At 36.5% G+C, this 16,252-nt stretch overlaps 1 protein-coding gene across 1 annotated transcript in view; it reads right to left on the bottom strand.

The window, feature by feature from the left end:
- PARD3B (par-3 family cell polarity regulator beta) overlaps nt 1–16,252 on the bottom strand; it is a 1,037,324-nt gene that overhangs the window by 891,643 nt on the left and 129,429 nt on the right. The gene's annotated exons all lie outside the window — the stretch shown is intronic.

Below are 16,252 nucleotides of genomic sequence, written 5' to 3'. Positions count from 1 at the left end.
GCTTCTTGTCTCTTTTCCCCCTCAAGAATATAGGCTCCATGAAGGGAAACACTTGTCGTTACATTTCCCTCATAGCCCCAGTGCCTAGCTATAATAGGTACCCAACATTAAACTGAATGAAAATACGCCAAGAATAGCATCTGCCATGCTCAGAGCATCCCTGAAAAAAGATGTTGAATCTCAGGGCAAGTAGATGAATAATTTTCAATTTATTTCAGCCTTCCTGCATTATATTTGACAGTGTTGCACGCACTGTGCAGTTTTTCCTCCCACTTCTGTGCCGAAACAGCTTAACTTTTTAAGTGTCTATGGTCCAAAAAACATTAAAATTGGGCAGCTCTAAATACTACTACATACATAATGACTCACTCCAGTTCTCGGCAGTAATTAGTACTCTGGTGATGAAATGCGCCTCTAGGTTCAAAATTTTATGTTTTGACAGTTGGAATCTTACCAAGCATGAAATGAACCAATAAAAAATTCTTTTTTGTTATCATTCTCTAAGCATTAGGAAAAAATATATTCTCAAAATCTAACAGTAGTAATCTAAGAAAAAATAGTAACCCCCTCAGATTCAAAGGGAGAGTTTTCAACTAAAGAAAAGATAAATGTAAAATCTCATAACTAAAAGCCAGGAGAGCAACTTCTATTTAACAGGTAAGTGCATCTCAGTCACCTCAATTAGCAAAGCAAGATAATAGGCATTAAAATCTTCACGACAGCCAAAAATCTCACAAATAGCATATTTTATTTTCCATCTTTAACTCTTTGATGATCACAGTATTTTTAATCATCTTGAATGGTTCTTCATAAGACTCTTTTTATGTAAATATAGTTTTCCCCTCAATATCCTTGCCTCCCAAAGAAAATAAGTGTGACCCTGACGATATTTCAAAAGCTGGGCTAAGATTTCACTTGTATCAGTGAATATCATGTGTTTTACCTGAAGTAACAAAAGCTACAACCTCAAAGTTTTTACATAAATTGAAAAGTCAAAAGCTTTAAAGGTACTAAGCATTTCTACAAGTCCAAACATTCTCAACGATACCTGCATTATTTTATTTAAAATTAAAAACACTTATATGATGAAAAGTTCTGAAGATGGACAGTAGTGATGGTGGTACAACAATGTGAATAGACTTGGTGCCAGTGAACTATACACTTCAGAACTGGTTAAAATGGTAAACTGTTATGGGATGTTTTACCACAATAAAAAATTCCCCTTTATGAGCTAACTCTAACTTGAAAATCAATTTCCTTACATTTTATTCTGAAACATTTATGCTTTATCTGAAGGGATTTTACAATTCATTTCCTAAACGTATGCTCTGACATCATAGTAACAGGTTCCAACGGGCCTTTTTGATATTTGGCACTTATTCATTAACTTCCTCGAATTTTTAAGGAGCCAAGAAAATTGTCAAAGAAATTACTAGAAATGTGCCTTACTTTATGGCATCAAATTTACCACCATGAAATATGAATCTTCTTTTTAAATTATGCAGTAAAACAGGACAAGCTAGGTGTTATGCAGACATGATCACTCACAGTATGTAGTGGGACATGAGGTGGAGTACAAAAGTACCTCAGTAAGTGATATTGAAACTGTACCCCTCCGAAATGAAATCCATGCTTATAAACTGGTTACTTTTTCATGATTAAGCTAACGAGTTCTGAACTTTTAACCTATATGGGTTTCATAATTACACAGCTTGAAATCCTCATCAGAAAATCCGTCTGCTCCTGAAATTCAAATCATTTTGTAATCTTGAATAATGCATGGCAACTCTACAGAAATTAAAACATTTCGTACAAGAAATTCGCAACCTTTTTTTTTTTATTTTTGCAAGAGCATAAAGTAATGGAAATAAATTAGTTGTCACTTCCTTCAACTCCCCAGCCCACCCCCTTTCCCCCACACGTCCCATCTCTTTAACAATGTTTTACAAAAACTACCTAATGGGTGTGGATTCATGACACAAACACCGTCTACATGAGCCAGTGCAGAGATAATAGAGTTCCAGAAAAATACCATGAGCATGGAAAAATGAACTCCGTGTCTAAAGCACAATGGTTAATAACTTTGGCTTTAGAGATCTGAATTTGATTCCTGACTCAGACACAGACTGGCTCTGTGACAGTGGGCAAAGTCATTTTCCTACGATATCCTCCAATTTTTATACTTAAAATATATCTTGTTTTTAAAATTTGTCTATAGTAACTACAGTAATTATTAACCACAATTATTAACCAGAATTACAGCAAAAACTCAAACAGAAAGCACAAAAGGATGTTAAAAATCCCCAAACAAGCAGAGAACACTACGCTGACATTACAAATCACCTTTCAGAGAATAAACACATAGAAAAATAATGTGTTAAGTCAAAGAAAAGCAATTGCTGTATCAATTTTGTATGACATGTACTTAACATTTACATTTGAATATGTATATAAAAATTTATATGCCCATTTTTAAATTATAATTACTTCTACTAGATGTGATTTCAGATGATTCTGACATTCTTTGTATTTTACTGTATTCTAAATGTTTTTAACTTAACAAGTATTAACACTTTTAGTAGTAAACAGTTTTAAGTAATTTTACAACAAAGGAAAAAACCTACGAAGGTGCCTCTTCAAAACTCCTATGTCCTACCACCTTTTACTCTTAAAATACTGTTTGTCTTGACACTATCTGTGTGTCTCTCAAATGCAACAAGCAAGTCACATATAAAAATTGTCTGGCCTTAGACAAATTCTTAAAGCACTTAGACTATACTTCAAACACTATAACCAAGACACTGGCATTGTCCCAAAGTAAATGGTGAAGAGTATGAAGCGGATGCCAGGTTTTATGCATGCTTGCAGATCCAGATCTAATGGACAGTGAAAGGAGATATTTTAAAACAATGATTTGGCTGAAGTATTAATCAACTAGATGTCATAATAAAAGATTGTGTGTCAAAAATTCAGTCCATGGCTGCATTCCTCTCCTTATATGGAGACACTATCAAATTTTTTAAATATGTTATTTCTTTCATATAAAGTATAATACTGTTAAAATGGTGCTCAGAATATTCCAGACAATTATTTTCACTGCATAAACATTAAATTTTCAAATAAAGTTCTAACTAAAATTTTAAAAATCTCTAAACCCCGAACTATCATGTTTACTTTTGGTGACATTAGGCCATCAGACTCTATTGTTGAATAAAAGAAACATTTTTCCATTTAAGAGGAAAATACTTAGTTTTGGAAAAATCTAAGCAATATGCTGAAATAAATTACCAGGAAACAGTCTTCCCTAAGTATTCACTTCAATAAATCTGGGGCTCATTTTCAGCTTCTGACTTCCAATGAACAGCAAAAATTTTAAAGAACGGTATCTCAGGATGTTTAATATTCTACTTTTATTTGAATATTCATTTCAAATAACAATGTAGCAAGAAACATAAAAGTTCTCAGTCTAAGTTTTCTTGAAACATGCCGACTTGATAAATTTTCTGTTTTTGTGTGTATACACAAAAGATACTAAAGTTTAAAATTAAAACTTGGCCAACCAAGCATTCCATATATTCATGCATTATATGAGCACAAGATGCATCTCAGATTGAAGCCTCATGTCAAGTGCAAAACATTTCGCCCATTATGTTCAGTCACTGCAGTTACATACTTAACTTCCTTAAATAGTAGTTTCCACTTGGGGAAGAGACATCTAAATAGTTTGAGTGTTTATGACTTTGACACTAGGTCTCCCTAAGGAAATGTCAACATTACTTTATCATTTTTCGCTATCACTTTCTTATTCATATTATTCTTTGTTGCTTCTTTTCTTTTGATGCGTATCACAGCATTTCTTTTTTCCAAGTCATCAGCACACTGAAACTGCAAATTATTTTTCTAACCAGTCACATTCATTCCCCCACCCCCAGCACATACACAACATTCTTATAAATCTGTCTGGAGTCTTTTCCCTCATTTAGCCTTCAGTCTTCCTAAATACACCTAAATAGTCCATGTAGTCTGGGGAAAAGGGCAAGTTCTGCAGCTTGTTCAGAGAACTCTGATTATAACTGTCATGTAGCTCCTTAAGAATGATCATGATTTAAATGTCAATAGAAAGACCACTGTTTTTATACTACATGGATATGAAATGCATTGACTATATCACACAAAAAAAATATTCCCAATGTCCATGCTCTGAGCACTCTCACTGCCTTAGTGACAGAAAAAAATCCCCATTTGGCCCCATTTAGGGGCTCAGGGCACCTTGGCAGTCTCTGCGCTGCCCTTGCTACACAAAGGTACCTCTTTAAAACCTGGGTAAGGGAAAGGAGGAGATGAACCATACATCAGGTCAAGGCCCCCCATCTCTCTCCAGATGATTTGAGAAAACTATGATAAATACCAAAGGTCTTCACGGCTTAGGGGAAGCTGGAGTATTACCCACCTTATTGTCTCATGCCATTGGAGAATTACTTAGATTACTATACTGCACTCCAAGTTCTGGCAAATTTCTTAAACTGCCTGAGTTCTGTTTTGTTTTTTAATTTGTTTGCTTTAAATATCTGCTTCAGTTTCTTGATGTAAATATTGTATCTAGTTAAAGAGAAATCCCAATATTTCAAGATTAGCACCAAATGTTTATTGCATGTTGTTAAAATAAAAATTAGGAAGACTAGATCAAGAAAAGATTCCTGGGAAAGACAGCCTTTGTGTTCCTCTGTAAGACACACAATCGACTTAACTACTTAAGTTTTAAGTATCTAAGAAAGCCAAAACCAGAACTCTTCCTGATTTCCTTATCCCTAAAATATTAGCTGTGCATATATACTTTTTGAAAGAATTAGTAAAGTGAGAATTTATAGGAAACATAAAACTAATAGTTTAATATCATGAATTATTTCCTTCTAGGAAAAATGTAAACAACAATCATGGGTAATAAAGAATTTAAAGAAAATATAATTCTCAGTAACTGGAAAAATTCCCAGTTAATCTCACCTATTCAATCAAAGTCAGGCAAACCAACTAATTGAAATATACATTTTAACCTTAGGGGTTTAATTCTTTCACCAACAATTCAAAAAATTCTGAAAGGAAGAAACCAAATAACTTGGCATAACTATGAAATAAATTAAGACAACTTTTCAAATTCATATATAGAACACATATAGAACTAAAAGAGGAAAGAACAAATACACCCCAACCAAGCAGGAATAAAAAAGTGTAAAAGTGGAGCCCAAACTCCTATAATTGTGGGTAACAACTGGGAAACTTTAATCTGTGAGTCACAGAAAAATGCAACTGAAACAGGCTTGAATATAAGGTAATAAACGGCTCATGTAATTGGGCGTCCCAATTAGGATGGACTTCAGAGTTGACTAAGTCCACTGGCTCAGAGGCCACGTCCCTGAGACCCCCTGGGTGTTGGCTCTCCTCCCATGATGGTTTCTACCTCATGCTGGAAGCTGTAGGATTGCAGTGGTTCCAAGCCTCAGAATAGGACAGAATTCAGAGGAAACTTCTCCCACGTGATAAAAAGAGCTTTCCCAGAAGGCCTCAGCTTACCTCTCCTTGAGCATCTTTGGCCCAAACAGAATCACATCACCATTCTCAAAGTACAGTTGACCTTTGAAGAACAAGAGTTTGAACTGTGCTGGTCCACTTACACATGTTTTTTTTCCCCCTAGTAAATGTACAGAGAACTACCTGATCCACAGTTGGTTGAATCCTTAGATGTGGAACCACAGACACAGAGGCCAACTATGGGACTTGAGAATTGATGGATTTTGGTATCTGTGGTGGGTCCTGGAATCAACCCCCCACAGATACGGAGGGATGACTGTAATCACTGGTACAGGGAACTGGATCATAGATGAAGACCCACAAGACTCACCCTTAGAGGTGGGTGGTCATATGAAAAAAAACCATGTGAGGAAGAGACAGACCTGAACAGAACTGGAGTTGCCCTAGGAAGGAGAGAGTAGGAATGGATGCTGGGTAAGCAGACAACACTGCACAATAATCAGCTACATAGGCCGACCCCGTATTTCTAGACTGAAACGCATGCCTCATAGGCTCATAGTTGACCTGTAGATGGTCTAATTAAACTCCAAATCTAAAAGAAGAATTCCTGGCAAATGTTTGCTCAACTGTTGCTTATATAGTCTCAATGACCAAAAGTCCATGCTTTATAAAGCAACACACGCTTCACTGAAGAACTAATTGTTATATTGAGCTGAAATATATTTCCTTACAACTGCTTTGGCCCAACTTCTTGGGACAGCAATAAGTGAATTTATTCCTTCTTTTCTATGATCACCCAGATATCTGAGGACAGTTAGCAGGCTCCCTTCAATCTTCAAGTGCATCCAGGTTCTGCAGTATTAGCAACATGAGGTAATTCCAATAAATCACCCCAGAGCTTTGTAAAATTTGTATTTAAAGAATGGGCTACTTAGAACACCACATGATATCATGTTAGGTTCATTTCAAACTTATACACAGTGGCTACACTCAGCTAGCCATCTAGAAAATCAAGTTCTCACCCTGTTATCAATTACGGACTATTAGATTCTTCAACTTTTTGTCTATATACAGCTGCATATTTCGCATTGGTGAGCTATGAGAACCATCTCAAATCATGTTATCTTGCAGTCTTTCTGGTCTGCTTATGGTTAAGAATTACGTAAATATGTGTGTTTCACTTGTAACGTATTTTGAATTGAGATTAATCAAGATATTAAATACGAACAGGCTTCTGTGCTATTTTCCTCCTCTGATTAAAGTCTGCACAAGGAGGCTTTCTTCTTTATTGCTAAGGAAATGTCACTTGATCCTTCAAAATTGATTCATAACATCAAAAGAAGGGAAGCTAAAAAGAGAACTTAAAGCAGCAAATAATAAAGTTCAGGAATCCTGCCGAAACTCTGAGTGAAGCTTCGATATTCATGATGGGGAAGTGCGCTTCATCTTTAAACAGAAAAATATATACTTATAGGACTTTAAAAAGCTTCAATTTAAAAATTTAAGGAAATTAAACATCCTTATTTACTAAAAATTTATCTGTAGACCTAAGTCATCTGTAAATGTAGTTTGAACAAGTACCTCAATAGAAGTGTTATAAACATTAATGTGATTTCAAGAGCAGCCCCCCAAAAGTCCATTACAATGTAGCCAATTAATAAGATACAGTGAGTTTGAGCGCCTGGAAATAGAAGAACCAGCAAGGTAAAAGGTTAACTAAGAGTTTGGTACAGAGCTATTCCCATGAAACCGCTGAATAGATAATATCTCTTGGTGAAAATACCAAGGAGCTAAATAGTTGCTTAAGCTTCATGGGCCACCTGTCAGTACTGAGCATATATCCCTGTTGACCTGTTTCATTTTGTTTCTTAAATCATGAGATTCCAGGTATTCAGGTGTTTTTCTTTCCATAGCTTTATCTTATTTCTTGAGATCTCTCTTACCCTAAAACAGAGACACCCCACCTCCTTCAAAGAGGCACCTAAATCCTTTCCATTTTAAGAACCCTGTTAATCATTAAGAACTAAGTAGGGAACACACACACTCAAATGTTATCAAGGTTCCAGAATCGTGGTAGGTCTAGGAAATTGTCATTATACTGTAGTTTATGCCTTCCTTGTGTGTTACTTGGAAGCTCTGATATCTTTGCTTCCCACCCATTAAATTTCTAAGGGTAAATTCAATCTTCCTCCTTTTAGTTACCTTTCTCTCCCTGTTATTCTCACCTCTGTCCTCTTTCCTAGCGAAAGAGGTCCCTTCCCGCTCATTGAACACCTCACTGGATGACAAGAAGAGAAGACTGTTCTCTTTTCCCATAACCAGCCTCCTTCTCCCTTCCAAACTTCTTTCCCATTCCTCTCCTCTGGCTCACTCTTCTTACATCATGGCAAGTCCCTCCTGGACTACAAGGAAACATTAGCTTAAATACCTCCGGACAGCTGCTACAGTGAATAAGGGCAAAAGTGCTATATTCGCTTGGTACAACATACTTCAAAGTGTTACCAGGTACTTAATTTCATTTGATCCTCCTACCAACTGTGTGTGGTTGGTGGGACAGCAGTAGATGATTTTCAAAATGAGAAAAGTGAGGTTGAAAGAGGTTAGAGTAATAATATGAAAAACCTGGACTCCAACTGCCAAAGCCCCAAGCTCTGCCACATAACACTCTAGAATATTGTTTTAGTAAAGCTGATCTCAGCTAGATACTCAGGGGACGCAACCTGATTAAATTGATACACACTTACCTATTGACGATGTGGTGCTCAATCAGTACTCAGAGGCCTCTATCATGTTTCAAAGAGGATGTTTTATAACTTAAGTAGCTTTGTATTTGGTGTAATTTCAGGTACCTTAATGAGATTGCCATTTGTACCTTATATAATCAAAAGTAGACGTATTTAAAAAATAATAATAATGGTCACATAACTCTTGGGCATAGATACACCTATACAAATAACCTCAAAAGAAGCTATTGCAAGAGAGAACACTAGTAGAACTGGGTCCCATAACATATGGCTAAAGGCATGCTGTAAAGAAAGAAATGCTCATTGATTTTTTTTTTTAGAAATACATTTTTAGCTCTAAGGAAAGATTATAATATCTAGTTTTATTGCCTTTTTCCCTCCAAATTTGAAGTTTTACACATATGTCAAAAATTTTCTTATGTTTTACTTTTGACTGTACTCAAATGCCTAGCTAAATTAACAGCACTATCAAGCTTGATAATTTCTTTCTAACCCCAGTGAAAGCTTTGCACCACAGATGTGCACAGCAAACAAGCACACTCGGATCAAGTATACACACTCCCCACACACACACATCTGCACACAGATTCTCCCTCTCATTCACTCACACACACACTATTGTTGCCAACCAAGGAAGTTGCAGAAGGCACCAGGCCATCACCTGGATTACTTGGCTTTCAGTTACTCTCTCCCAACACCATTTGTCTTTGCCATAATAAGGTCACAACGGCATTGATTCCAAAGTGCTCCTCTGGGATTGAAACATGCCTACAAACTGCATCCTAATAAAACATTTAAAAGACACAACATACTTTGGTGGAAGAAAAAAGATGGACAATTAAACCTTCAATTCCAGTTATAACTACCACTAACTGAAATCAAACATGTTTATTAAACACCAAACCACAGGTAAGAAGTCCAGGTGTTAAATAATTGAAAAGACTATCCCAATCCTAAAGGAGTATACAAGGCATTTGGAGAGACAGAACTAAGACTTAAGAAGTTAAACCATAATAAAATTCTTCAGAATTTCAAGATGGTAATGGAGAAATGTTACTAGGCAATAATATATTTTTTAAAAGACTGCTCAATGATTTCTATAAAATCAGAGTGACAGAGAATTCATTCAGAATTAGGACAGTCTGCAAACAAACTAGAAAAAAAATACAATTTGACCTGGATCTTGAAAGATTGTTAAGAACTGAGCAGCAGGAATACAGTCTTTACATGTATAAAGAATGTTATAATTTCCACTGTATTTTCACATACAACTTCTCAACCTTAACAACGACACTGTGGAAAAAGTTATCATTAATCACTCATTTCATCAAGGGAAAAAACTAGCATTTAGTTAGTCATTAGTAGTTAAATGACTTGCTCAAGACCTGAAAATATTTATATAAATTTATATAAAATTATTATTATATAAATTTATATAAATATATATTTATATTTATACATATACTTATTCACTCAGTTCAGTTATGAGGTACCAGGCACCTGGAACAACAGCAGTGAACAAAACCCAAGATGCTCTCCTCGTGGAGCTTCCATTCTATAACATACAGAATGACTCTTGGACAAGCAGGGTGTAGGGCAAGGACACGCCAGACCAGTGGAACATTAAGCAAGCCATGGAGCAAGAAAGCACATGGTACCTAAGAGAACAGTCAGTACAGTAGTTTCTTTCTTGTTGAGATTTGAGAAGGTTGAGTTTGAGGAAGATAGTTTGGAGGGATTCTGAGGCCTCTGAACACAATGTATGGCCATGAGCTCTAGCCTTGCTTTAGTATACACTGGAAGGAATGGTATCACTTAAGCAATACTTTAAGAATAATGTAATCTACGTTAATAAAAGTAGTAATATGTTCATTAGAATAGCACCTAACAGTTATTGATGACTCACTACAAGCCAGGAACCCTCCTAAACACTTCATGTATTAACTTGTAAAATTAGTATTCTTTTAGCTCCAAGTGCCCATGAGGAAACTAAGGACAAGAAGATTAAGTAAGCTGCCCAAAGCCAACAGATAGCAGAGCCAAGAGATGAACTGACTCTGCCTGTCCAGAATCCAAACTCTCAGCCACTCTGTGTCCCAGCGCACCTGTGGCAAAGAATAGTTGAAGGGTGTAGAGGGAGAGAAAAGTCTACAAATTCCTTATCAACTAGGTAACTCAGCCTGAGACTTTATTTTAGATTTAAATGTGGTAGCTGCAGACATGCAAAGAGAGGAACTTGAATCACGTTAAAAGAATAAACTGGATTAAATATTTTTTAAATAACTGCAAGTTCAAGCCTGGAAGACTAGGAGACTATGCTCTTATTGACAGGAATAAGGAAGTGAGTGGAGGAAACCAACTTGGAGCAGGAAATTGAGCAGTTTTGATCCGAACCAGATGTTATCAGGATCCCAGGGAGGAAATGCAGAACTGGACTCAGCAAAGAAATCAGCTGGAAATATGGAGCCCTGTAACCTATTCTTGGTTCAGATATTTCTCCTTTGCAAGATGATGGGGTTAGGGTACATGACTGCTGAGGTCTCTTCTGGTTCTATAATTCTGTAATTTTTTAATTCTATAAGCAGAGAGTACTCTTTAAAAGTTTGAGATGGAATTTCTTGGTCAAGATAATCCTTTTGGACTTCTGCACTTATTCCTGAAACATTCTCTGAACTTCCTCCCAAAGTACTTTCAAAACTTCAACAACTGTGAGCCAAAGAAAAACAACCCCAAAATACCATATTCTGATTTGTTAAAACTCAAGGGCTTGAAATAGGTGTTTCTCCTTGAAATGGGATTTTAACAGGCAAAATTAGGACTAAAAAATGAAGTAATTAATACAGGACTTTTTTTTTTTTTTAAGGAGTCTAATTTAGAATCCCCTATCCCCAGAAAACCACAATACATCTCAAACTGTTCAACTACATACTGCAAAAGTCATATACTTTATTACCACTAGCCAATAACCTTGCAACCAGTGAACAGGAAGACGGGAAGAAGTCTAAACAAAAACAGAGTTTTTTACAAATACAAAGATTTTGCTTTAGCCCTTCTAAAACTTACAAAAGCATACGTAATCATCAGTATGGTTGGTGACCATGAAGAAATGACAACCACTAGTTGAAATATAAACCCTGGTTGTACTATCCACGACTGTATCTGTGGGTTGTACTAAAAATACAGTAAAAATACATCATCAGGAAGTATGCCCTGTGAGCTGGTTTCTAGATAGCGGGGGACTCCACAAGAGGGCAACAGAGTGTTCTCAGAAAACAATGTGGGCTTAAGGACTGAGTGTCTGCTTTTAGGTCACTAGTTCACTGTGCGAACCAGTCTACAGTTCAAAGCCACATTAGATCCCTGAATGCTTCTTGTACTATTAAACAATATGTCCTGATAAAAGCATTCTCATTTTAAAATTAGTCATATTGGCACTTTCAGTTCTCAAATATTAATCTAAATGTTTTATCATATCTTCCTATAAAACTATTAAACAATGTAATAACATTTAAACAAATTTAAGGTTTTTAAAAAAAGTTTAAATGTACTATAAAATAGTTTGATATTTTAGTATTTAAATTTTAAACATTTAATGGTTAAATCAAAACACACAGGTAAAAACTGCACTAATCACACTATCAAAATATTATTATTGATGTAACAGTTAACATTTGAGTGCTTTAAAACTATATACCATACTGGACTTTAAAGTTTTTATAGTTTATGTAGTTTTCCTACACTGACCCTGTAAAACTAACTTATGTCCATTTTACAAATGGGTAAATCAAGAGCGAAGAAACATGCCCACGCACACATAACTAATAAGGGATAAAGCTGAACTGAAACTGTAATATCTGAGGACCAGATTTCACAGGTGACCCAGGGGGCCAACCCGCCCTCGCTGGAGTCCAGGAAAACCACTGGCGCCTCTCCAAAATGAACCCCTATGATAGTCAAAGATAGAAACATTCTCCCTATGCACTTTACCACATAATTTTACTTTCGTATATTTAATAAAACCATGGCAGTAATCCAGTTTACATAATAGAAGTTATACATTGCCATATTTCAGTATTGTATTGCAATTGTGTTCTACAACCAACTCAAGAAATAATAAAGACAATTAACTAGGAAAACAATCATTGAACAAGTTCAATACTCAGAGGTTCTCGCACTCGAAAAGTATGAGTGAACATTAAGCGTTGCAGTGGCTTATTAAGCATCAGTCTTCACATTTCTTAGGGCCTTTACATATTGCAACGAGAAACTGATGAGTATTACACAGCTCTTGGGTATGGCATTGAAATGACTGGCATACAAGAAAGACAATAGCCTAACTACCAAAATGTTTAACATCCAGGGCCCCAAAGAGTGAAGGCTCACCCAATAAATCAAGAATCAATTTGTGACAGATTCTGGAAGGAATGCAAAGAGCAATCAACTGATCTGAAGTATATTTTCCTTGTCCTACAGGATATTAAAAGCCGAGTTAGTATTAAACTTGAGAAGACCATCATCACTTTAAAAGTTTAAAATAGGATAAGAGACAGTGTATTACCGTCCTATTGCTGCTATAACAAATCACCTCAAACTTACTGAGTTCAAACAAGGCAAATTTATCTTACCGTTCTGGAGAAGTCTGAACTGGCTCTCGTTGGGCTAAAATCAAGGTGTCAGCAGGGCTGTGCTCTGACTACAGGACAGCCTGTTCCCTTGCCTTTTCCAGCTTCCAGAAGCTGCCTACATTCTTTGGCTGCATTTTCAAAGCCAGCATTGTCCCGTTGATACTTTCTCACACTGTATGTCTCTAACCCTGACTCCCCTGCCTTCCTCTTTTATTTATAAGGATCCTTGTGTTTACATGTAAATATTCCAAGATAATCTCCTCATTTTAAGGTCTTTCACTTAATTACATCTTCAAAGACCCTTTGCTATGTAATATAGATACTCACAGGTTCTGAGCATTAGGATGTCTAATGTCTAATTAGAACATCTTTGGGGGCCCTCCCTACAGCAAATAGCACAGAATATAGTGTCCTGCATATAGTGCACACTATATATGTGAAACTGCACATAACGGTTAGACTCCAAATGTATTCTACTAGTCCATTTGGAATTAAACTGTACCTGTAATCCAGATCCTGGAAAAGGAGCTACGAAAGACCGCAACAGGGGTAGAACTGGCAGGGCTTTGCACTAAATTAGATGCAGGCTGCAGGCACAGAGAGCTGGAGTTAACCATACATGCATGGCATACTAGTTCTGAATTAATTTTGTTATTCTCCATAGTCCTATTACATATCTTTTCTTAACTATGGTGGTAACTGTGTAAAAGTTTATGATTGATGAATTTTCATAATTAGAAAACACACATAGAGGGCTTCCCTGGTGGCGCAGTGGTTGAGAGTCCGCCTGCCGATGCAGGGGACACGGATTCGTGCCCCGGTCCGGGAAGATCCCACATGCCGCAGAGTGGGTGGGCCCGTGAGCCATGGCCGCTGAGCCTGCGCGTCCGGAGCCTGTGCTCCGCAACGGGAGAGGCCACAACAGTGAGAGGCCCACGTACCGCAAAGAAAAAAAAAAAAAGAAATCACATATACAAACACCCAACACACTGCCTTGGCGTATTGTAGAAGAACAAAATAGAGTGTGAAAATTTAAATTCTAGGTTCCAGAGGCTGAATCTGCCACTTACTACCTGTGTGATCTTCGGCAAGTGACTTTCAATTTCTGTGTTCTCAGAAATTAAAAATGGGGATCATACATAGCTCTTGCCTGCAGAGTTGCTCTAAAGATATGTAAGTGCCAGAGCCATTCTGGGCCACTGTCAGCGTTCAATGAAATGTTAAGTCATTATTGGGTGAACTAAGTCAGTAGCCTTGAGCATCCAGAGAAGAGACATGCATGTAAAGTTGTCAATTCCTAGTTATCCCATAGAACTTGAAGCAGACTGATACATAAACCTGAAGAAACTTGAGAATGACGGTCACAAATAGTTAAGTTTTAGCACCACATTTTGCACAAATACTAGTTATCATAAGATGCAAAATGCCAAAGCTGCTCCAGTAATATTTTGGCAAAATACAGGCTAGAAATAGTGCAACATGGCAAAAACTTGTTTCTCCTGTGAAGGGGCTCTAATGGGAAATCAAGTTAAAATAAAACAAAACCTGCCCAAAGAGACACCGCATATGCATTATGCACTGTGTTGGCCAAAGGAATAACAGAAGACCACTTGCAGCACCAGAAATTTTGAGAGTCATTTCTTTAGAAAATCAATTAAATCTATTAGCCCCTTGACTGATTTTTAAGTAGAATACCATCTAACCTCTAACTTCAGTCTCTACTGAAGTGTACTGGTTGGCTTTTTCATACACTACATAAACGGCTTCAGCCTACACTGCTTTCCGATTCTAAGTTTCTGTTTTTCCTGCCTCATCCTTTCCAGCTAGGCCTTCAGTGGTTCCTAATGGTGTTTCTCAACTGCAGTCAGAGTCTTTCCTAGAGCTGAGGTATGTGAGCTTTAGCACAAGGATTACGTACATTCACCCATGTCTCTTTGCGCTTCCTTCTCCATATATTCTAAATGTAAGAGATGATTAGGTAACCAATTTGAAAAAGAGGAGAATTGTAGTTTTATCCAAGCTCAATACTATCTCAAAGGATCTTGGGAGAGTTTGAAATGTCACTAAACAACCACAAGCATCATATATAATTACTGCTTAATCTAAAATGACAAAAGGTTAAAAGGGCTGGCAGAAACTTCTTTCCACACTAGACAAATGGACTATAAGGAAGTTAAGACTGCAGAGAGAATGTCAGAAAAAAATAAATAAATAAGTAATGCTGTTTTTTTCACTTACGTTATTTTAAAAAATTAAAAACGGGAGTACAATTATTTCTGGTAATATCAAAAGTGTAAATTCTTACCAACTCTGAAGAACAATACCAATTAGGCTTCATGTAGCTGTGTTAAAGCAGATTAAAGGAATGGGTAAACCTGTACCCAAACAGTACTAATTCTTTGCTAGGATTTTAACTGATTATCTCACTTTTCTACCTTATTTAGTAATGGTGGTGAAGTCCTTTTAAAAAAGGTTATACATAATAAAGCTGTTTCTGTGTCTAGTAAATGAATTATGGTTACAAAGTACAATGCCAAGGTAGTTAAAAATCATTCTCTATAGGACAAATGATTTTCCTGGGCACTGTTCATGGAATCATCCATTCTGGAAAGAGCTCTTGGATGAGGCTGGGGTAAGACATTTTCTTCAGCCCCTTCTTAAACCTGCCACATTTCAGCTTTTCATTTTAATACACTGGACTTCAGTGACACTGGAGATGGGAAGACCTTCTTCATTAATAAACAACCCAAATACCTAGAGTATTTCTAAGGAAGAAGGTAGCTGTAGAGAAGAAAAAAAGTAAAAAAGGGAAAAACAGAAGTGAAAGTTCTCCTCTTGTGTTGTGAAGGTAAATACTACATTATTTACCAGGAGACCAAAAAATAAGAAGTGTGCATCAAAATCACAAACAGCAAGAATCAACTGCAGAGACGAAAGCTTTCTTTTTTGCTCTAACTCAAGTGTTCTTTGAGAATCCAGTTTGGATAAAATATTGTACCCGAAATTATTAATACAAGGATCAAAAGGGAATTAATATCTCCCAGTCTGTGCCCTCTAGGAGCTTACAATCTATTTCGGGAGATAAGTTCCTTATGAAATGGCTAATTAAAATGCAAAGCAAATGAGAGTTGAATTCCAACAGAAAACAGGGAAAATAAATGTACAGAATGTCTGCAAAGACTAATGTAAATTTCAATGGTCCAAAAAGATCTTATGGGAAAGGAAAAATGCAAATTTTATCTAAGTTCAATAAAGCAGTTATTTATATTCCAATCCAGTTGATTAAAACACACAAATACCCCTACCCCACCATAAAAATACGGAGAAACGTGTTTACAGACTTAAATTAGCCTAGTA

Source organism: Orcinus orca, chromosome 7 (assembly GCF_937001465.1).
Source record: "Orcinus orca chromosome 7, mOrcOrc1.1, whole genome shotgun sequence".
Lineage (NCBI taxonomy): Eukaryota > Metazoa > Chordata > Mammalia > Artiodactyla > Delphinidae > Orcinus > Orcinus orca.
The sequence above is the reverse complement of the archived record's forward strand: the minus strand, read 5'-3'. Positions and strand labels throughout refer to the sequence as shown.